This window comes from Caloenas nicobarica, chromosome 3, assembly GCF_036013445.1.
Source record: "Caloenas nicobarica isolate bCalNic1 chromosome 3, bCalNic1.hap1, whole genome shotgun sequence".
Lineage (NCBI taxonomy): Eukaryota > Metazoa > Chordata > Aves > Columbiformes > Columbidae > Caloenas > Caloenas nicobarica.
Genome location: NC_088247.1, coordinates 121,532,077 through 121,555,470, shown reverse-complemented (window position 1 = coordinate 121,555,470; position 23,394 = coordinate 121,532,077).

Genomic DNA, 23,394 nt, shown 5'->3' with positions numbered 1-23,394 from the left:
TGAATGCAGAGCGGCAGACCCCAATCAGGCTGGAAAAAAAAAATCTTTAAGTGATCCCGTCAAATTGATTTTCACGACAGGACGCGAACAGTTTTGACGGGAGATGTTTTCTCATTAACTTGGCATTAACACAGATCACCGCACTATGGTCACCGCCTCCCTTCTGACAAAGGCAGGAGCGAGGAGAGGCCAAGGAAACTCCGGTACATGAGGGCAGCTGTATTTGCCATAAAAAGTCAAAAACTTCCAGTAAGAAACACCCCTCTTTTTTTTTTTTTTTTTTTAATCTGTGTTATAATCTCCAAGTTCCCCCAATTCACACCAGGCTGGACTCAGCATCAGGACTTCCACCATCCAAATAGGTTCGGGACCACAAAATCGTGTATTTTTCTCCTCCTTTCGTCGATTCTCTGTTGTGGTCTGACATTTTATAACGCGGCAAGGTCTTGGTCTGCACCACAAAATGCAGCACATACCATCACCTAAGTAAGGTCCCTCTATATTTTTATTTCCTTCATTGTGGGAATTACTGCATATTAAAGGTGTCTAAAGGCTGATCTCAGCCAATGCCTTTAACTGTAACCATTACAAGTGATAAAATATGGATGGCCATGGTGGTGTGCTCAAAAACACCCCGACTTTGCCCATTTTGCCTGTTCTAGAGCTGCTTTTCCTCTCGCTTGTACCTTTTGCCCGCTTTCACAAGTAAAACACATACACGTAATCCGTTAAAATAAAATTCCAGCGTGCAAGATCAACAGGGAAAGGACACGAAGCCGTGTGAAAACGCTGGCGTGCCCCACGGAGCCGGGTGGACGAGGAGAAGGCTGCGAAAACAGAGCGCACCAAAACACTCCTGCAAACAGCTCCCCGAGGAGCCGGGGAGGAACGGCTGGGAAAATAAAAGCAGGAATTCCTCGCACGGGTTGCAATGCCGGGGGCTGAGCCGAGCCCCGTCCTTCCCTTCCAGCCTCACTCCTGCGCTGAGCGGGGAGCGGTCGCGGTTCATCTTGGACGGGGAAGGGAAATGCAAACAAGAAACGTGCCGCTTGGGGGGCTGACCCAAACTCTTAAAACCGAGGCTGCGTTTCTCATCTAATTCCATGGGCTGTGGGGTGAGCCCTGCCTGGGCGCTTTAAAGGTACGGAATAGCAACTCAGACCTACAAATAAACCCCAGATTTCATCCTCAGTTCAAGACAGGTCCCTCCAGAGTGATACCACCCTACCTCCAAGCAGAATTTTTCTGTGTTTCCATTCCCATAGATTTTATCTATATTTTTCTATATCTATTTATCTAACATCAAAGCACACCTAAACGTTTTGCAAGAAAAAACTAAACATTAACTAAGCGGCTCAGCTTTTAGACAAAGCTGGACCATCAGATGAGCAGATGCACGAACGCAGAGATGCTGCGCTCTGGTTTGCAACCCAAATTTCACGTCCAGAATGCCAGGGCGCTTCCCAAATCCCTTCCAGTCGGGAGCGATGCTGCGGTGCCCGGCCAGTGCAGAAAAAGATACGGAAACACGAGTACTGGTGGGGAAGGGCCAGGCCAAGGGCGGTTTGACACGCATGTCAAATAAATAGCTGAGGTGTCCAGAAGGGATCAGGGACCAGCAGAACGTGCCCGGAGGTGCCGCTCAACCCGGTAACGTGCATGTTGGAGCAACTGGGACGTGACAGCAGCTCTGGAGGTTACAGGCTTAAATTTGCTCCACACCCCCCAAAGAATTGGAATTTTTGCAGCAATGGTAGAAGACGAGAGTGTGATTTGGGGCAAAGGGGATTCTCGGCTGGTTTAAATCCAGCCCTGCTGATGGACTTCTTCTGATTTTCACCAAAGTACTTGATGTTTTATCGAAAAAGCACCGGGCTTTTTCATGTTGGTTTTGTTTTCAAATCCTTAGTATAGGCAGGAAGCTGAAGGAAACTGCCGGAAACACGCTTAAGATACTTTTTTTTCTTTTTTTTTTTAAAGAAGCTTTCTGCCCTGTTGGAAGAAACACATCTGGACTGCCAGGTTGCAGCCAATTAAATGATGGATAAAGATCTCAGTAACAGAAGCAAAAATAGATGCTGAAGGTACCTATTTGCCACAAGAATACACTTCATGACCTTAAAGAGAAGCCTGCACTTAATACTGAAATAGAGGCAGATTATGGTACCCATATGATTAAAACAAATGAATACCTTATTTTTCCTGTATTTCTTTTCTTTCGTGGGCAGACCCGCTTCTGTGCCAGCGCTTGCGGATTTCCTGGGGCTCATCACAACGTGTACGGTCAACCAAATCCATCCCGGGGTCTTCTGCAAAGGGCTTGGGGTTTTTTGGCAAAGCTCCTGGCACCGATAAATAAAACAATCGCTATTAGTCACTACCGCAATTACATCGCTCATTGTCACAGACCAACACCTCCAGCACAACGCAATCCCCGAGTGTTGTTTTAAGGCTGGATTCGTGGGCCAAAGCAAAGTCACTGCGGATCAGCAGGAAACCTGAGAACCGTACGCACCGAGAAGCATTAACTCTGTTTTACTAGTGGCTTACATTTTTACTGCTGTGATGCTTGGCCTTTTTGCATCAGCTTAATATTTTAAGCAATCCCCACCGCCAGTAGTAGAGGAGTCATTTTTCTTCCTCCTCCTCCCTGGCTGTGACAATAAAAACGATGAGCGTGGACCAAGTCCACAGAGCGGATCCCACCGCCGAGCCCAGCTCCGAGCTGCAAACACACCCAGTAACTCATTTTTAGCATCTGCAACAACCGGTTCCATCCGTGCCACTGTCACCCACGATGTCCCACGCACCCGACAGCTGGGCGCTGCTTGGCAAGCAGGTACCGGCTTTATTTTGGGATCTAAATTAATTTACCCATTGGGATCTAAATTCCTTATGTATTTGCTATTTTTCTCCTTGACTCTCCAAACCATGCACACTCCATAGGGGCAGAGTTGTCCCCTAGAGACTCCAGGCACACTTAAACACATGCATATAGTATAAACCATCACGCTGCTGGGTTGCCCTGGACGTCAGCCCTCGGGCACATCCCCTCCTGTCCCTCAACGGCCTCTTGGAGAGGGACAGCTCCTTTATTGCCCTTAATACGTCTTTTTTTTCTGGACCAAGCACGCATCTGGGTCTGGAGGCAGCAAAGCGACATTCTAAAATGATGCTCCTGCAGCTCCTGGCTTTTTCTTGGAGAATTTAAGTGAAAAAACATCAATGAACTTCTCATTTAATCTTCACTTGCATTCTTTTTCTCCATTTAAACACCAGCTGCCGTACCAACGCACAAGGGGAACAACACGAAGTTGAAGTAGAGATGGGTTGTGCTACTCCACTCCAGTGGATCCAGGAGATCACAGGGATCTAGAGGGGCTGCCAAAGCAAATATTGCTGTAAGACCCACATCACTTCACCAGACCTACAGCCCGGGCATCCTCTGCAGAGCCTTTGGGTAACAAACCGGGATTTCAGCAGTTTCGCCAATTCTGAGCTGAGCCGTTGCCGCGCTTCTCCATCACATCTTATCTCCAGCGGCACCAACGCTTCTCCCCGCTGACCCCTGCACCCTCCCCAAACACACCCATGTTCGCCAAACCTACAAAACAGCCAGAAAAAGAAAAAGAAAAAAAAAAAGCCCGAAGCTTTCCAGTGAGCAGTCCTGCAATGAACATGATTCATAACAAAAATACCAGGGGAAAGCGGTCGATTACTCTTATTTCTCCCCCACGTTACTGGCAGATTTTGTAACTTTATGCACTTTTGGGCTTCCGTCCAGCTTCACAATGTTTAAGGGTAGGAAAATATAGGTTCATCTCAAGATGAACCATCTGCGGGGGGGAAGTTGGGTGTTAGAACCAGGAGAGAAAGCCCCGAGGAAGCCAACTGGCTCCCTTGTACGGCCTCTAGTAAAAGCAAAATAATACAAAACTGTGCTGGTTTTGTACCGTAAAGCTGCCTGAGCAGAACGGCAGCAGCCGGGCGGTCGTGCTGGAGCCCAGCTCTAGGGCTGGCAGCCCCACGAGTGAAAAACCCCTGAGCTGGAGCCAAGGAAAGCAGGAGACAAGCTCAGAAACCAGGCAAATAATAATAAGAAAAATAATAAATCCTGGGCTCTTTTCATTTTCCTTCCCATTTTCGACTCGGGATCTTTTCAAGCTCTACAGCTCCGAAGCCTGGATGCTTTTGTTTGTGCAAAGCACAGTTGTGTGTAACGACGCAACTCAGAAGCCAGGGCTTTAAAACAAACAAACAAACAAACAAACAATACACCCAACTTTGTCAAGGCACTTGCTAAAGTCCCAAAACCTTGGACTGCGGTGCTCCTGAGAGTCGTGCGCACTTAAACGTGGGTTGTTTTTGTAGGGCTGGTGCAATCGTTTGCAGAGTTTTGGTTAATCCCGGTCCCCGGCACCGATGTTAACGATGCCACCGCAGACACGGGGCACTGTGACACCTCCTGGTGTCCCCGTCCCACAGGACCTGGCAAACCCGGGGCCAGTTCTTGCCTCTGCGACAAGCCCCTTCGCCCCGTCCCGTGCCTCAGTTTCTACACCTGCAGCACCAAACGGGAACCTGAGCCTCAAAACCCAACACGTCCCGGCACATCGCGCGCTTCCCGGCCACCGCGGCACGAGAAAATCAGGCGGAAGGAACGTGCGAAAATGAGTTATTGCCTGGCTCTGCAGTTCCACCTCTCCTCTCAGCAGCACCTGCTGCACGGCAAATATTAGTGCCTTGGCCAAGAGCATCGCGGAGCAGATATTTGTCACGGCAAAGAGCCGCTGTCCTGCTCCCAGGGAAAACCTCCCTCCCCGAGCGGCTGGCACCGCGTCCCGCAGCTGCGTTCCATCCACCCGGCTTCCACCCCGCCTCCTTCGTCTTCCCGTGCCATTAAAAGAGCTGTAACGATGTGGAAAGGCGACTTTGAGATACGCAAATCCTCGGAGACGAGCCATAAATTACACCACTTCCATAAAAGCATCAGTCTTATCTGCCACGTCTTCCTCGCCCTTGCTCCAGGTGTCTTCTCCAGCGCTGGCTGCCATGCTGACGCACAGCTTTCCATCACGCCGCCAGCCTCTGCAAAGTCCGGAGCGGAGGTTCGGAGGTTCCCCCCTTCTCTGTGCCACGCAAATCCCAACGCACAGTGGTTCGCTTATAAGCAGACATGCTCCGGGATTAATGACCAGCCCAAGAAGGGGGACAGAACCGCAACCCCCCTGCCCTGGAAGATGCCCCAGGTGTCCTGGTGGAAAAGGCTGGAGCTGGGACCAGGTTTGCTGCCTGCTGCTCCCACACCAGAGAGACATTCCTGCGTTTGAGAGACTTTTCCCCGCACTACGCCTGAGCTGGGAACAGATCCTAGCGACACCGCAAAAGTCAACTTGCAAACTTAGTTTCCTTGCATTTAGAGAAACCACACGACGCCCTCCGACGAGGCCAAGATCAAAGGCTGGATTTATCGCCCACCTCGCAGGTATTCGGCAGGTGCCGAAGGCGGGAGGAGATGGGTTTGCAAGGGAAAAAGCACAAAATCTGGCCCAAAAATGAATGCATCACTCGGCTTCGGGGAAGTTCCGCGGCAGAAGGTGCTCACCGGCCAGACGGCGTGTTCCAGAGGGAAGAGAGGAATTCCTACGGCTGCAAGTGTCTCGACCTCAGTACAGTCCGAGGAGTCTTTAAGCCACAAAAAAAAGCACTTTTAAATACATTTAAAACAAGAATCTGTTTTCTTATGGACACTGGGTACACCGTTTTTGGTTTGTGTTGCCTCCTCTCCCTCTCTTTCCTTCGAATCTTTCCCTTTTCGGTCATAAAAAGACAGAGGAAGTAACACTAAACCAATAAGGTTTTGGTTTCAAATCCAGGATTTTCTAGCAACCACCCAAATAAGTCTAACGTACCAAGCTTGTTTAAGTCACTGGTATAATTTTGTCTTTACACTTTTAAAATTCATTAGAAACAAACAAACAAACAAACGACACACCACGATTTTTTTTGTTGTTGCAACTGAATGCAGAAACCCAAAGATCCAACCTAATTCTGTTGAGTCTCTCTGGCTCGGGACAAATGCCGCTTTGCTTTTAATCTAGGTCTAAAAAATGAGGGTTTGCCTAACGACCGCCTGTTGCAACACCTGCGATTTGCTGGAATATCCAGCCCGACTTTCAGAGCCGCCAGCAAATTCCAGTCCCTACCCCGAACACCTTGCATGACGTAAGGAAGGACAAGCTTTCGGAATGTGGTGGAATTCCAGAAACATGCTGAAAAACCCATTGCTGCTGAGCGCTCCTCGTTAAATCGCATCGTCCGGCACCAAACGCCAGGCTGAATGCAAACTGGCGTTGACACAAAACCGCGCAAGCCCCGGAAAATCAATTTTCTGCGTTTTGTGTAATTTTCCAGCGGGCAGAAAAGAGTCTTTATTCCACTCGGCATTCCGGGGAAGGTGAGGGACTCAGCAAGAAAGAATTTAATTGACCTGACAACAGAAAACAACAAGCTTCAAACAGCGAGACAGAACTTGGATTTCTTGACTGGCTTTTAGCAGAAACGCTATGAAAAAACAATCCAAACCCCCGAACTGAGAAGCCATCCATGCTCCTCCTTTCCATTTAGTAATTTCTCAGCCTAAAAAATCCAGAAATGCAAAGCGCTCCCTGCCCGGTTTCCCTGCTCGCTGCCAGGTGCCGGGGGGCTGATATAAATCAGTTTATTCTGACTTACGTCAGTCAAGAATCCAGCTGCTGAGTTGTTTAGCTTTTCCCTTATATTTTTTTTTTCTTTCCTTAATATTTTCAGCAGAGCATGCTCGCCCTCACCAATGGAATGAAAACCGGAGCCCAACCTGCCATGACGGAGGCTTCTAGGCATTACTGCTACACAAATAATAAATATTAGGAATAAACCCCCCGGATGGGACCCATCCCCTTGGGTCCTGGTTGGACATCGCGGTCTCATATTTTGCATGTAAGCCCGGTTTGCAAGGAAAAGCCTAAAACCAGCTTCCCTGCAAAGCCGCACAGCTAAGCCCAGCTCAGAGATAATCCCTGAGCGGAAAGACGAGGCGCTTGTAGGAAAGTGAGTGATTCCACCCCAAACCGGAGGCTGGGGAGACAAGACAGTGAAGACGGTAGCTGAGAGGACAGCTAATTGCGTGCAAATTAAAGAAAAAAGTTATACGAGACCAACTCAGACACTACGGCCTTTGCTCAGCTAACGGCACGTGCCAACGTGACACCCGTTCCTCGTCAGACCCAATTCTGCACATCCGATAACTTCCAGTCAGTGAGAAATAAATATTTGCTATTTAAATAAATATATTTGCTTTTTAAATAAATACATTTGCTATTTAAATAACAAATATTTGAATAAATAAATATTTAAATAAATAACCACCACCACCCCCAATATTTAAATAAATCAATCCGTTATTTAAATAAATAAATGTTTGTCGTTTGTTTGGGAAAAGGGAGTGCAGAAATGTATGTATACATATACATAAACAGTTACGTGACTAATTGCTTTGTCTGAAAATGGAAAAAAAAATAAGATAGACCTTTATGCTCTTGCCTTCACCCCATGACATAAAAGAGCTACCAGGCCGGTGGGTGTTGGGAAAGCAGCGGCTTCCAAATTCTGCTGCAGTGAAACCCGTCAGCAAACCCGACTGAGCGCAGCGCCGTACCCGGGCAGGAAAGCCTTGCTGTTCCTCCGAAATAAAGAGTTTTGCTCAGGGCAATGTGGAATATAAACGTGCAACTGGTCCGCATTAGCTGCAGCATTCTTCTTTTTACCACCCAATTTTCCCTTTTATTCTTCGGCGAGCGGCGGAGGTTCTCTATTGCGCATTGGGGGCATCCGAACTGGAAATCATTAAAATATAGATCTGGGTTATAGTGGACCTTCTGTGAGGGGGAGGAAAGATTGCCGCAGCTTCCTGAGTGCATGATTTAATGATGTGTTCTGCATTTTCTTAATTTTCCACGTTTTAAAGGCCTCTGTTCCCGATTTGGCAGAGAAGGGATGGCTCTGGAGGCACTGGAAATGGGAAATCCAGAATGCCCGCAAATGGGGCTGGGACAGGGAAGGCACTTCGTAGCCGGGTCATTTATTTTCTCGTAAATGCCCAAATTCCGTGATCTTCAAGCAAAACGCAGGGCTAAGAGGTAGCGACGAGGGGTTTTGGGGACTGAACACAAGGCTGCGCCTCCTCCCCCAGCCACCCATGGGCATCTCCTTCCTTGCGGGACACAAAAGAAATCCCAATTTCAGGATTAACCTCATGGCTGGGGGCCAGAACTCACTCTCCAAAAAAATACTGATTTATGCGATACATTACAGACCCATCATTCAGATGTAGGGCTAGAAATCTTGTACAGATTTTCGATGCAAGCTGAAAGTGGGGTGGTTGGCCTTTTCTAAAAAAAAAAATTAGTTGAAAAATATGGAGAGAAAAAATGCTATCATTTAAATAATATATATAATCCGGGAATGAGCTGTGCAGAGTGCGTGTCTGTTATGTATAACTTAAATTTATACCCACGGCAGAATGAAATCATCACTTTAAAATAAAGTCAAATGTCCATTTTTCAGATTTAATTAAGACATCGTTTTGATGGCGGCGGGTCTAACATAAACAAGCCCAGCGAGGCAAGATGAGGAATGAACTGCACGGAAAACCTGGAGCTCGTTTGTGCGCGACGGCAGCTGAGCGGGGAACGTGTCTGACATCCAGCTACAAGTGTTTGCCGCTGCGGTTTAACGTAAGAAAGGTAAATACGAGGAGTTATTTTTAAAAATAACTGTTGGAACCAACTCTGGGAGCTTTGCTCCCTTGTTTTTTAATCTCTCCTGGCTTCAGAGGGCTTTACCCTGGTTGTAAAGCATCCTTGCTGCTCTAAAGCATCAACATGGTCCACATGGGCAGGGAAGGTCTGGGAGGCACATCCCTTGGCAAGGGACACCTTAAATAAATGCATTTGGATTTATAGAAAGAAAAAAACCCCCCAAAACCCCCAAGCCCCAAAACACAACAAACAAACCACACAAAAAACCAAACCAAACAAAAAACCATAAAGGAAAGCCCCGCAAAGCTTTTGTCCTCCATAAGCACCTGGGAACTGCAGACCCAGCAAATATTTGCACATTTTGCCCTGTGTACGAGCGAGGCAAGTGCAAACCAAAATCAGTGAAACGCTGTAAGCTGTCGTCTGGGACAAGGAAATTTAAATTGTGGTTTTTCCTGCCATTCACTGGCACATCAGGCACTGACCGGAGATAAACCAGGGAGGTTTGCTGAGCTTTGCCTCTTACAGACCTGTGCTAAACCCACCTCAACGCGTCCAAGGGCTGGGAACCTCTTTTGCCTTATTTGGTCCCTTCGCCAGATCATTAAAGGGTTAATTTAAATCTGCACCTATTTAAAGAGGGCTTTCTGGTTCCCTCACATGGGCTGCTGCGAAGAATAAGAGGCGTCTACTCCAAACTCCTCTACAGAAATAGGGAATACGCTGCATTTTGCACAGTCCCCAAACTTTATCTTCTACGGTTCCCACCAGCTTGAACTTTAGTTGGAAGAAAAAAAAAAATAAATAAATAAAATAAAGTGAGGGTAGATACTCAAAGCACACCCAATTTAAATTTGAACTTGCTGGAAATGCATTTGCTTTCACCAAAAGCCTGCAGCCCGGACACCTCGGCTGGAGGTGCGGGAGCAGGTTTCTGCTGCGGGCGGCTGGAAGTGATTTGTGGCCGTGTTAATTCCACCTGGCCGCCGTGCACTTAACCCATTTCCCAAACCCCGCCAACGACCGCCAGGCGGGACCCTCGCCCCCACTCGCAGGGACGGGCCGTAAATAACCCGCGCTGTGTATAACCCTATTCACGGGGCTCTCCATCAGCTCCTCCCTGCCGCGAATAATTCCTTTTGCCATATAAATTAACCGCGTTGCTCTCCCGCAGCAACCAGCTCCCGATGCGCTTTCTCGCCGTGATGACTTTACCAACGCAGCTCCGCAGAACGATGAACCACGGCCGAGCCCAGAGCCCCGTGATGGAACCTGCATCCCGGGAAAGTGGTACCCAGGGTACCCCAGTGGTACCCAGGGCGTGGTCCATGGGGGATTTTCTACACTACATAATGAAGACCCCAAAATAAGCTGGTGGCATCTGCTCAGCATCACTTCAGCCTCACCTCTCTGATGTTCCACTGATCGGTTCAGCGTCTGATTTGTGGCAAGTCTTACGGACGGGAAGACAAACAGATACTTGGAGCATCTCAGCCAAGAGTCCATCGCCGCTTCCTGGTTACCTACATCGCATCAGTGGGATTTTCTGTTCCCTTCTTAATAGTTTTTGTCCATCTTCCTGAAAAAGGAGGTCAAATGACACGATTTCAAAAGGAATCCACCTTTTTCAGGGTAAAGGGTTAGTTTTAACACTTTTTTTTCTTTCTCCCTGCTACAAACAACTTCTGAAAATAAAAGTGTTGATCTTATTTATTTCATTACTTTCCCAAAACTTCATCTGGTTTTCAAAGGATTTTCCTTTTCTGATGTAAGGTAATTACATCTGCTAAAAACAATAATTTGGGGTGGGCAAAGGGAGACGTTTTGACTTGACCAAAACCGAGCAGCTTAAGTGACCCACAACTATTACTCTCCAAAACCTTTGGCTGTGCAACAAGCTATTCAGAAATCAACTTTTTACCCCAACTTGGGAGAAGAATAACTTTTTAAGACTCAAATAGTATTTCTACAGTGAAAAAGCACCTTTCCTGCCCTGCATAAATAAACCATAAATAATCAGCCCATATTCCCAAAGGGTTGAGCCCCAGCAGTTCGGTAGGAGCCAACGCATCCTCCGCATTATCCATAATCATACCCCGTGCTCCCGCCTGCATTAGGGCAACACTTTGGGATGTATCCAGATGTTTTCCTGCTGTTTTCCCCCTTCCAAACACATGGTCATGCTCAGCAGAGCCCGGCGCGCAGCAGCACAGAGCCCCCAGGCAGGTAATGGGGGCTGGCACGTGAAGAACTACCTTTTTCCCCATTAAACAGAAGAAAAAAAAAACCAACCCACACATAAAAAACCCCCCCAAAACCCCAACAACAACAAAACCCCAACAAGGCTGCAATAAAACTAACAGCAACTTATTTTACGAAGTGCAAACCAATAAACCAGTGCCTTCAGATTACACAGGTTACTTCTCCTACAGCAGCTAATGGACTGCAACTAGGACCGTATATATATATATATTTTTTTTTAATTTTATTTTTTTTTCCCCAGGGTTGTAATGTGCTTGCAACAGACGCAGATGCTGGACAGTCCTGCTCTCGGGTTCCGAGGGGCTATTCCAGGGATCCACTGGTGGGGATGCCGCAGTCGCACAGAAGCAGCAGAGCCTAAATCCCATGGACCACCGAGAAACCCCAGTGGGGCGTTTTTAACAGATTATGGATCACAGAGAGGCCAGGCCAGGTACAGGGCAACAGAGAGAGATAAATCTCTAACAAACAAGCAAACACCTTTTCAGAACCCTTTTAATTTTTTTTTTTTTTCGTGATGGGGCATCCTTGCAGCCTGTTTGAATAGCAAAGCCGGAGTAAAGCCTGGCTTAGTTCCTGCACACACTGCGCCCGGGCACCGCCCGTTATCCCCACACTTTTTCCCCCATAATTTGTTCCTCCCACGGTAGGAACCAGCAGATTTACCCCTTCCAGCTGCCGGCGCACATGTGTATCGCTGTTAAAACACATAAACACCATACCGTATCTGGGATCTAAAAAAAGCCTGTCCAAATATCGAATATTAACCCGTAGTATCTATCTCCAAACGGAATAACACCACCTTATCGCTTTCTCTCCGCCCAGCTCTCGTTTTGTTGTCATCCATTTCTAACATTTTATCTTTTTTTTTTCTCCCCCCACGTATTTTTCCAGTACTAAAAATCTCTGCTTTTTTAAGTCTTACCTAGAAAATTTTCAGTTACATCATTTGCACAAATATGTTGTTGTTAACGTTGAAAAACCTCTTTGCTTGCAGTTGTATATTTTATTTGGCTAAAAATGTGCTCATGTCTAATACATCACATGTCCTCTGGTGATACTATTTAAGCTAGAAATTCCAAAACTCACAAATACCGAACAGCCAAATGTTCCAGAGCTGTACCCCGTCTACTAAACATGTAATATATCTCCTCCTTCTCCAAACAGAAATAGATTTCTCTCTGATTTGTTTGATAAATTTGACCCAAGATTTCCATTCGGAGTTATTGGAGTTCCTACTGTTTTTCTGCGTGTTGGTGGGCCAAGCCCTAATCACCCAAATCTCCCCGGGAGGCCATAAATTACGGCAATGAGATGGGGCTTTGTATTCCTCCGGCCGCGGGAGAAGGCGAGCTGGCCGCCGCGTATTTTGACAGGCATGGATTTAATTTTTTTTCTTTTTTTTTTTTTTTTTTTTATGACGGATGGGAAAAGCGGCCCGCGCGCATCGCGGAGATTTACGACGCGGCGGGTCTGGAGGGTTCCGTCATCCGCCGGCCGTGTGAAAACAGATGGACGGACAGACACCCCCGGCACAGACGGCCTGACCTGGATGTTCTCAGCGCTGCCGGCAAATGGGATCCATATGCCCGGGGAGATCTTCATCATCAGCCCGCGGAGATCTTCATCATCAGCCCGGTTGATGGCCAGGGATGCGCCACCACGGTGGTCCAAGCATCCAGAGCAAGCGCTGGATGCAGCCGGGATGCCTCCACCTCCCGCCGCCGTCACCCGAAGGAGCCCCCGTTTCCCCATTTGATGCTCATCTCCACGGACACGTGGAATATCCAGATAAACGTGTCGTCTCCTGCGCTTTACACGTGTTAATGGATGTCGAGCAGCGTCTTTTTCCAGGCGCAGCTCAACTGTAAAACATTCCTTGTGCCTCTGCCTGACAAATGAAATAAGGGTGACTGAAACATGCACACGCTCAAACCTTCCAGATCGGACGTGTGCTGGTAGAAGCGGGGGAGTACTTTGTGTTATTGCTACCAACGACGTGACATTTGATTTTTTTTTAAGCAGTTAAAGACCACGAGGTGCACAAAACGCACGCCTAAGCTCACCCGGCGAATCCTTTTGAACCCAGCACACAAGGAAAATCTCTAAGGCTAAACATGACTCCACTTTTTCATATTACAGCCAATTTATGTAGGAAGACGCGTGGCAACGTTTGCAAGTAACAGACTATACGCAAGTCACCCCCATGCAGAAGGGCCAGGTGGTGCATTCAACACTGGATCTTCTGGCACACGACTTGGACTCAAGCCTGCTCCTACAAAAGCCGGCTCTTCTCCAAAGCATCCCTGCAGATAATTGTCACAGACAAGCGGCACATTGAGGACCTGGGCAAAAATTCCTGTTCTACTGAGGAAACCACCCAAGTGATGCTCTGGGGAAGGGACCATCCTCTGCAACCAGGAAAAGCTGCTTTTCAGCGACTTCATCGCCTTTCCAATCTTTCCCCTTCCTATTCATCAAGATTTTAAGCAGGCATGGGTGGGCGCGTTGGAAAACATCACCCTGAGCAACTCCTAATTCAACGGGATGCAAAAACCTATAACCAGTTGCTATAGAAAACCTGCAGCCGACAGAACAAAGGTGCGCTGGCAGCAATTAGCATCAATTAATGTCGCAGGTGCAAGAGGAGCTAACGGCAATACTGGAAGTCCTAAAACTTGGATTTACCAGCCTGGCATTGCGTTGATGCCAACGCCATTCAGACAAATGCAGCCTCGTATGTATTTCCAGGGGCTTTTGGCAATCAGGTGCTGTTTTCATTTATCTATAAGACTAAAAAAAAATTATCCATACTATACTCCATAAATCCACACTGTTTATACACCAAATAAAAGAGCTGAAACCAGCCACTGCCAAGAAATTCCCAGTTCTGGAAGAAACAGAGACCGTGCGCTCCATCAAGAAGGCAGCTGCCTTATTTGGCGAAAAAGTGCCATTTCCAGATGTCATAAACATCAAGAAGTTAGTTTAAAAATTATAAAAATAATAAAACATCTATTAAGGATGAGGAGCGGTCCTGCTCCAACTGGAGGGGCTTTTCCAAATAGCCCAGGAAGGACATTTTTGATCCTACGTGAAGGCAAACGTTGACAGTGGGTAGTATTTACGTCATGCTACCAAGCTCCTTACGGCGCGTCCATCAGGTGTGGAACATTGTGCAAATACAAACTCAGTATGTGCAGGGTGGAAAAAAAAATGGAATAAATCATGTGGCTGTTTGTCCAAATCAAATTGTATTCTACTCGCAGCGCTGCTTTTCTCAGTGATGAAATACCTGCAGTTTTGCTAGAAATGGCCCTTGTAAAAGAGCATTTTGTTCGCCGGGAAATGAGAACCCAACTCACCGAAACAACTGTCTCCTGCCTTCTAGAAGCCCTGATTAGTTCTATTGCAAAATGAAAAACATCACATGCCTTTTTATTTCTATTATTGTAATACTTTAGGTAAAATATATCCGGCTATCATTCAAAATAAGAGTTACTCTGGGCCAACCCCTGGCAGTGCCGTAAATCCTCCCACAGACCCACCGGGAGGAAAAACGGGGAATTTGGTCCCCGAGTATTCCAGCATAAGGTACTAATGTCACATTAGACCTGGAGGAAGCCATCCTGCACAAACACATTTCAACCTTTTAAATTGGGGCTGAGCAGGGAACACCATAAAGAAAAAAAATTACTGACCCTTGCAAAGTGTGCCCCTAACAGACAGAAAAACCTGCAGCTTTTCTTTTCCTCCTCACTTGCAGTTTTCCAGATTTCTTTCGAGTTAATTCTATTTCTGTTTCCCCAAAACGCTGACGGTTCTTCAAAAATAGCAAGCGCGTTCAATATTTCATGAGAGATCCATTTTCCACCCAGCCATGCTGGGAAGGTAAATAAATGCGAGGTTTCTGAGAAGGAGCCTATAGGAAACCAGGCTTTATTTTTCTATGATAAATCATTTACTTTGCAAACGATCTATATTTTATGAATTATGAACATCAGATGAATAGCTGTCTCGCCTGTCTCACATTTGCCCGTGCTGTTTCTTTTCTTTTTCTTTTTTTTTTTCCTCATAGGAAGCTCTTTGTTGCCTTCATTGCGTTGGGATTAACTATGAGCTGTCACTGGAAAAACAACAATCTGTCCATCCAGCAGCGCGTCTGCAAGGACAGCCCAGCACTGAGAGCAAGCGGACCAGATTTGAACCAGGAAAAAGTAAAATCATCAGATCTACGCCAGTTTTGTAGCAACAAAAGGGTCCGTATCCAAGCAGGCTGTGTGAAACCTCCCGGGCAGACACCTCCCGCAAGGTGAGGAGCATCGTGTCTGTGCTCAGCCAGATGTTCTGCACATCTGCCCCTGCGCCGCCAGCTCTGGTGCACCCGTGACACAAACCATGCAAAAAACACCCAACCCAGAAGAAAGAAGTCTAAAAGCAAGTCCCTTGAGAAAAAATAAATCAATATTCCCCTATTTGGCTTTTTAAAAGCAAGCCCCTTAAAAAATAACTTTTAAAAAATCAATATTTGCTTATTTTATTCTATTTTTTTTTCAAGTGCTTAGACATGTCGTAGGTTCCTCTCCCCACCTGTAAGCAAAGCACCTAAAGACTCAGAGCTGCTTTTGCAGCAGTGACACTGGGACAAGGGCTGGGGACGGGAACCTGCTGCTGGACACAGAAAATCCCCAACTGGGAAAGGACAAAAAAACCCCAAAAACGCACCACCTCCGAAATACCATCAAACACTTAAAAATAGCATCAAACTCTTAAGCCATGAAGACACTTTGCTGTATGCTGGTTGCCTTTTTTTTTTTTCCCCCTCCCTGCTCTTTGCAGATATTTATAAATCAGCCACACGCGGTTATAAAGATTTATTACGAGTCCGCAGAATAATTCCTGTTAACGCGACAGTAAACGTCCCAGCCTTGGACTTTGCAAGCAGGGTAACGATGTGCAGGTACCACCTGCCACAATTAACGCTCGGGGCACTGGAGTTATACCCAGTACACCCAGTAAGGCCAGTACATACTGTCTGTGGGGTGGACTGGAAAGTGGGGGTCAGAGCCTATTTTCAGGGCAACAAGCCGGTTTTCATGGAATTAGTGTCGCGCAAAAGGGAGCAGATGCTGCAGTGGATACTCTGGTGGTTTGAAGAAAGCAAAAAAATACATTAAAAAAAAAAAAAATCTAAGATGAAGCTGTGGGTTTCAAGACACCAGAGTGAAAACATAACTGGGACGGATTTGTTTTCATTCTCTTCCTTGGAAGTTTCCAAAGCATTTATTTCACGCTATTTCAGAATGAAAACAACACCCAAGATGGTGACACATGCAACAATCCCTGCCTGAAAAGCCCAATATCTGCAAAAACGCCTTTTTCATATGGTGGGACTCCATGCGGAAAAGAGCCCGATGGGTTATAGGGCTCTAAAACCATAAGGGACCTTCCCGGGAATTCATTTCCCAACAAGAATTATTGGGGGAGGCTCCGCGCGCTTGGAAATCCCCCTCGTTATATTGCCCGATGGCTAATTGCATACGGTTCCATTTAACCTCGCGACGTTAAATCACAGCCGGAACTCCACGGCCCAAGAGAACTACCTGGAAAGAAAATAAATGACATCTGCAATCCCCTGAGCTTGGAACCCATCTCAGTTTACAATATTAAGTTGGTTGGGTTGTTTTGTTTTGTTTTGTTTTTAAAGGATATCTAAACCAACATGCAGCGGTTAAACCCCATTTCGTTGGCTATTTACCATCTAATCTTCCTCTTTGCCTTTCCCCTAAGCCACCGGTCTCATAAATGCAAATAAAACCCAATTGACATATGGTGGTTTTTAATGCTCTGGAAGGTGCGCGACTCAAAAAATCCCCAAAATTCCGAAAGTAGACCCATTCCGAGCACAGCTAGAGCTTGCGGCCCCGGCCAAGGCATGAAGTCGAGTTTATAGTGCTGCAGAGAGAATACCAAAGAATTAAAAGAAAAACATTTCAGCTTGAGTAGGAAAATTTTCTGTATTCTCTTTTACAGCCAACCATAACTTTCACGAGATGAGTTATGCTTTCTGTTATTGGCATGTTTTTCGAGTTAAATAAAAAACTGCTTTGCAGGAGAGGCACCGGTGAATCTCGCTTCCCTAGCAGCTCTTCGTTCTCTCAGCCACACTTTCTGCCCACATCGAGGCCTTGCGTTCACTTCTATGTAATAATAATAATAAAAATTTGCTTTCCACCCCTCCCAGAGGTTTAAGCATCTGCCCTGGGACACCAACCTGGGGAGGTTTGGGATTTTTGGGGGTTGGTTTGGTTGGTTGGTTTTTAGTGGTGTCTATTGGTATTAAAAAAAAGAGGAAAAAAAATCTAGGCAGAGTTCTAATTCTTATTTAATCCTTTTTGTCAGTATAGGCAGTTCCATCGAAACCAACATCTCTGCAGGAAAAACCCGACTTCAGTCATGTTTTCTTTGTTTTATGAGAAGATATTTTAAAATTAAATATTTCACTTAGAAACGCCACTTGAGCCCAACACATTTCAGGCTCAAACACTAAAATATTTTGGTTTGAAAACAGAGTGGTGTTCCTATAGCGCACGTAATTCTGAACTTGTGCTGCCACCAAACACGCGCGTCTCGACTTTGCTCTCGGGTGAAAAACACCAAAATGCAAAAGTTTCCAGCAGGCGGAACTGGCACTACTGGCCGTACAGTAGAATCCACATTTTTCTGTTATTTCTCGTGCATCTCGGGCTCCGCGCGGGGTCGGAGGCTCCGAGCTGGTGGCACCTGCAAAGTCCCACCTGCAGATCCCCAGGGACATCAGCCTTTGCAACAGCGAGGAGCGCACATGCATCATCCCTAATTTCCTACGTTTTCATCACAGGACACTGCTGGGCTGAACAAATCCTTGCCCCGAGCCAGCACCATTTCTCTTTTTAATGCATTATAAAGGCAAGAGCAGCAAAGACAAGAGACAAAGCCTTACCTGACCCAGCAGGACTGCACCTCCAGCACTGAAACTCTCCTACCCCTTGCCCAGAAATCCCCGTCGTCCAAAAATCTTCCCTTGGATGGTCCTGGAAAGGGGACAGAAGTCGAAAGAGTAAGAAACGCAGAAGAAACTGGAAGGAAACGGTCAGTTTGAGGGATAAACTCGTCTGTTTGGGGTATGACTGCCCCAGTGGTTTCGACTCCTTTTTTCCAAAAGCCAGGACTGGGATGAGCAGTTAATACCAGATGTTCAGCTGCCCCAGACACTTGGATGGATTTTGGACATGAGGCTAAAAAAAAAAAAAATGAAAAATAGTGCATTGGAGAGCAGGGTTTGTGGTTAGAGCACTGGGCTCGGATGCAGCTCTGGTTTCAGAGCCCAGCTCCGACACAGATTCCTGCAGGCATCAAAAATTTAAAATCTCCATCTGGATGCTGGGAGGAGCAGATTGGGACCCGAGGCACAGACCAGCTTGTCTGCTCCATCCTGGACAACGCAGAAATGCTTTTTTTTTTTTCTCCTCTATTCAGACACACAAGGTTCTAAAGGTAAATATGAGCAACATCTCTGTACTAAAAGCCCGAAAAAATAAAGATTAAGCTTCAATACACCAATGCCAGCCATTCAGGTTTTACATACATACATATATATATATCAGTTCCTGCTTGCATAATTGAGAGAATATAGGCTGTTGTTTTAGGTGAAATCCCAGCTTTACTGAAATCAACGGCGAGTTAGCCACCGGCATCAATGCTCCATGTTTTACCCTTAACACAAAGGGAGCTCCGCACATGGAAAAATTCAGGTTTTAGTGCTGCTACGGGGGTATCTAATTAAAAAAAAAAAAAAAGCCTATAAATGCATTTAAAAAACCAGATATTTTTGTCCATTAGCCCCAATGAAGGACTACTTTTGGCAAACTGAAATTTTAATAGCCAGCTTTCCCAAGACTAGCACTTCTTTTTATTTGCCTTGTTTTCAAATCTCTTGCCAGACTTGCATTTTCTTAGATAATCCCCTCCTCTTTTGGATTTTTTTTCGCCCTCTCTTTTTAAATCCCGGAGCCCTCTCAGCTCAGCCATATAAATAATAGAGGTTTCCTACCAGCCGTAATCCGGAGAAATTCCTCCTTGGACAGCGGGGAGACTCCGATTTCACAGCCCCACCAGCCAGCTGCCCTGGGCTGAAGAATAACTGCGGATAAATTGGGAAATTGAGAATCGGTACCAAATGCAGCTCCAGAGCAGGAGGCCAGAAAAAGCTCCAGCCTCTGCGTACCCAAACCCAGGGAACTCCAATTTTGGGGTGCCTATATAATGTTTTGAACAGCGTGGCTTTTATTTTTAGAACACAGGCACCATTTGCCTTTTATTACACATAAATATTACATTTACTCTTTTGCCAGTAGCATTAGCTGCGAGTTATCAAGGCAAATACAAAATACAATTAAGTCATCAGGGACCACAAAGCAACCTCAAATATTATAAGCACATAAAGTCTGAGGAGCACACGTGCAGGTGCCCATTTAACCGCAGGATCCACACAGGACAGGGGGAACCATGACAAATGGGGTCAAAAGATGTCAATTTTTGTGGGTCAAGTTCATGAGCCAGGAGATGGCAGAGCTGCGCTCAGCTCCACTCAGCCTGCGGGGTCTCAAATCCCATTTTTCGCCTCCAAAGTTCCCCTTTGCACTGGGCCTTAGAGCAATGCAGAACTGCCACAAAACCCAACAAAAACATGGGTTTTTTTTCTAGACACCAGTCAGAAAGACAAAACTCAAGCGAAGCGCCAGAAGCTGTCATCACCAGTTGCATCCAAACCAATGTTATTTTGCTTTTTTAAAGACACCTTGCATGATCTTCCTAACATTTACTGCAATGATTTAACGGGAGCTAGAAGTCGGTGCAGGCGTGCCGATGCTTGGTGGTAAGTTAAATTAATTACAAATTGCAAATACATCCCACGGGGACCAAATCCTTGTGCCGAATCTGCAGGTTCCCCACGCCGGGGGTGCAAAGCCCCAAGACGGGGAGCTCCGTACCCCCGCGCCCAGGCAGCCCAGCCCCCAGATGTGCAGCTTTCGGGGCTAAGCACATCTGGAATAAAAATCCCAGTTGCCCCGTTTCCCCAAGCTCAGAGCTCTTCGCCACAGCAGTAATACCACAAACAGCATCTGCACTCGCCGAGCTTTTTTTGGTAGTTGCATTTTACCAGCCGCTCGACGTCCAAGCCTACAAGAGTCATTTTGGAAGGACAGAAAAGGGAAAATTATAGTTATTTTGCTAAACAGTAATCATCTCGCCCATACGCAAGACAGTTGATGTATCGGAGTGGCTTATTTTCTAAGAAAATAAGTATTGTGGCTTTTCAGCCTGGCTTCCCAAAGCACTGAGGTTTGTGTAATCTCTCGAGTGTACATCTCTCCAACAAAACCAAAGTCTCCCCCCGTCGCTTTCCAGTCTGCTGCTCAGCTCTGCCCAGCCAGAAAAGGGAATTAGAGCTCAACAAATTAGGGAGGGGAATAAAATGAAACCCAGCAATTGCCCAGAGAAGAGAGACTGCGTTAGTGCTGCTGCCAACAGGGCAGGACGCTCCAGCCCTGCACCAGCTGGATGCTCAGCACACATCCCAGCAGCATCCACGCCGTCCCAGTTACCCCAGTGCAGAGACGTGACGCTTTGTGGGATGCTTTTTACCCAAAAAAAGGGGCAAAAAATCCCCAAGCTCCGAGCAAGCTTGCTGCAGGAACCTTCCACACGCGCGTGTAAGTGCAGGGGGCTGCTCTGCTAAAATAAACTGAATTATCCCGCACAAGGGTGCGTTTGAGAGCCTGGGGACCCTGGGCCGGCTTCCAAAAAATGCCGTGCAGGTCACTGCTCCTTATTTCCAGAAAATAATAATTAAAAAAAAACCAAACGCACTTGGATCAGGCCCACAGCACTGTTGCTTGCTAACAAAGCTCAGCCTAAACCCAGGAGCGCCGTGCACGGTGCGGCAGGGCTGCCAGAGGCCCACAGTGGCCTTGTCACCGTGTCACCTCCCTGCAGAGGTGACAGCAAAGGGAGGAAGGTCTTGGCATCATCATTTCCAGCATCATCATCCCCCAGCATCATCATCCCCCACCATCATCATCTCCCAGCATCATCATCATCTCCCAGCATCATCATGCCCCAGCATCATAATCTCCCAGCATCACCGTCCCCCAGCATCCTCATCATCCCCCAGCATCATCATCTCCCAGCATCATCATCCCTCAGCATCATCATCCCTCAGCATCCTCATCATCCCCCAGCATCATCATCCCCCAGCATCATCATCCCCCAGCATCCTCATCATCCCCCAGCATCATCATCCCCCAGCATCCTCATCCCCCAGCATCCTCATCATCCCCCAGCATCATCATCTCCCAGCATCATCATCCCCCAGCATCCTCATCATCCCCCAGCATCATCATCCCCCAGCATCATCATCATCATCTCCCAGCATCCTCATCATCCCCCAGCATCCTCATCATCCCCCAGCATCATCATGCCCCAGCATCATCATCCCCCAGCATCCTCATCATCCCCCAGCATCATCATGCCCCAGCACCATCATCTCCCAGCACCATCATCCCCCAGCATCATCCTCATCCCCCAGCACAGCTCGGAGCTGATGTCCCCTGTCCCCCCAGCACAACCAGTGAGTCCCGGGCACTGGAGCACCCTGCAAAACGGGCTGTTAGCAAGAAAAAAAACCAACTTAAACTCCGCCATTTGCAAGACAACAGCCTGAAATGTTTGTTAAACATCGGGTTTGTGCCGCAGACCCGCCCAAGCGGAATGGGAGGCTCGGCTAAGCCAGCCTTTGGTCCAGCCTGGACTGACGCTGCGGGTTTATTTTACACGTCCCCCCTCTACCAGCCGGAGGGAATCGTGTCCCGCTCCTCCCAGCACGGAGCAAGCCCGGCCTTGGTACTTACTCCGCGGTTACACAGAGGAGCTGCGGGCCCCGCAGCCAGCGAGCTGCCTCCAAAATGCGGGGGTTTTGAGACAAAACCAGCCCCAGGGAGGCAGCGAAGGGACTTTGCTCCTTGCAACCAGCACTAACTCCCGCTTTACTAGAAGGCCGCGCTCAGCTTGCCCAGCCAGCCTACGTGCACCTGCCTTTTTTGCCCTTTCGCGGCTTTTTTGCCCTTTTGCGGCTTTTTTGCCCATTTGCGGCTTTTTCGCTCCTTTGCGGCTCTTTTGCCCGTCCTTCTCCCCTTCCCTCTGCCCCCCGGCTTACCTCCGGCTGTGCAGGGGAGGAGCAGATGCCACGTTTAAAGTTCAACATTTTGGGAGAACACTGGGGTTTGTCCTCCTTTTTAACTTCTTCCCGGTTTCCTCAAGGTCGTTGACTTTATTTTTTAGCTCAAAAGAAGGTCAGCTTGCAGCAGGGGTAGGGGTACATGGCGCAAATATATGGGGCGATATAAATAGATATATACGGGGCAATATAAATAGATATGTATGGGGTAAATACATGGCAGAAAGGCTGTTGTGGCAGGTGTTGCCCCGGGTGGTACAGATACCCACCACCTCGTAGAAAATCATCTGCTTTTGGGCGTTTTCCTTTCTCTGCTTTTTGGTGCTGAGCACCCATGGCCCAGGTTTGGCTCCGGCAGACCTCCCGCTGATGAGTTTTCCCAACCCCAGCAGCCCAGGTCTGCCTCCAGCACCCGCCCCGCTCAGATGCTCTATTTTTGTATTTTCCTGTTTGTTCTTCTTCACCTTGACTCCTGAAAAGTCAAATGTCTGATGCTGGGGTCACCCTGGAAGGAAATGACAATCCCAGCAGTTATGGCTCCTGTTACAACTTGTGTTTCCTCTGCAGTGGAAAAAATCCTAATTTAAAAAAAAAAAAAAAAAAGGTGAAAAAGCAATGAGCAGCAGCTTAGCGCTGCCGAAGAGCTTTCTGCTTAATCGGGTGGCACACATGGAAACACATCAATAAATGGAAATGCACAAGAAATGCGGAGTCCCATCGCTCTCCCTTCACCACTTTCCATGGATTATTGGGGGTGCAAACCAGGCAGGAGCTCCTGACAAGCGGATCACCACGTCACTGGTGCCCTTCTTTATCTTTCCCCCCTTTTTCCGCTGCTTCAAATACCCGGCAAGGACTTTTCTTGCTGTCCAAGTCACCAAGGAGGCTTTTCCCACAGTTAATAAAAGGTTCCCGTTCCCCCCTCAACGCCTTTGAAGCCTCACCCCCCCAACAGCAGCCCCGAGAATTTGCTGGTGATTGACGACTATTTGGACAAGTGGTGAGCAGAGAGGGGCTGGGGCTCTGCCCAAGCGGGGACTGGGCTCCCTCCACTTG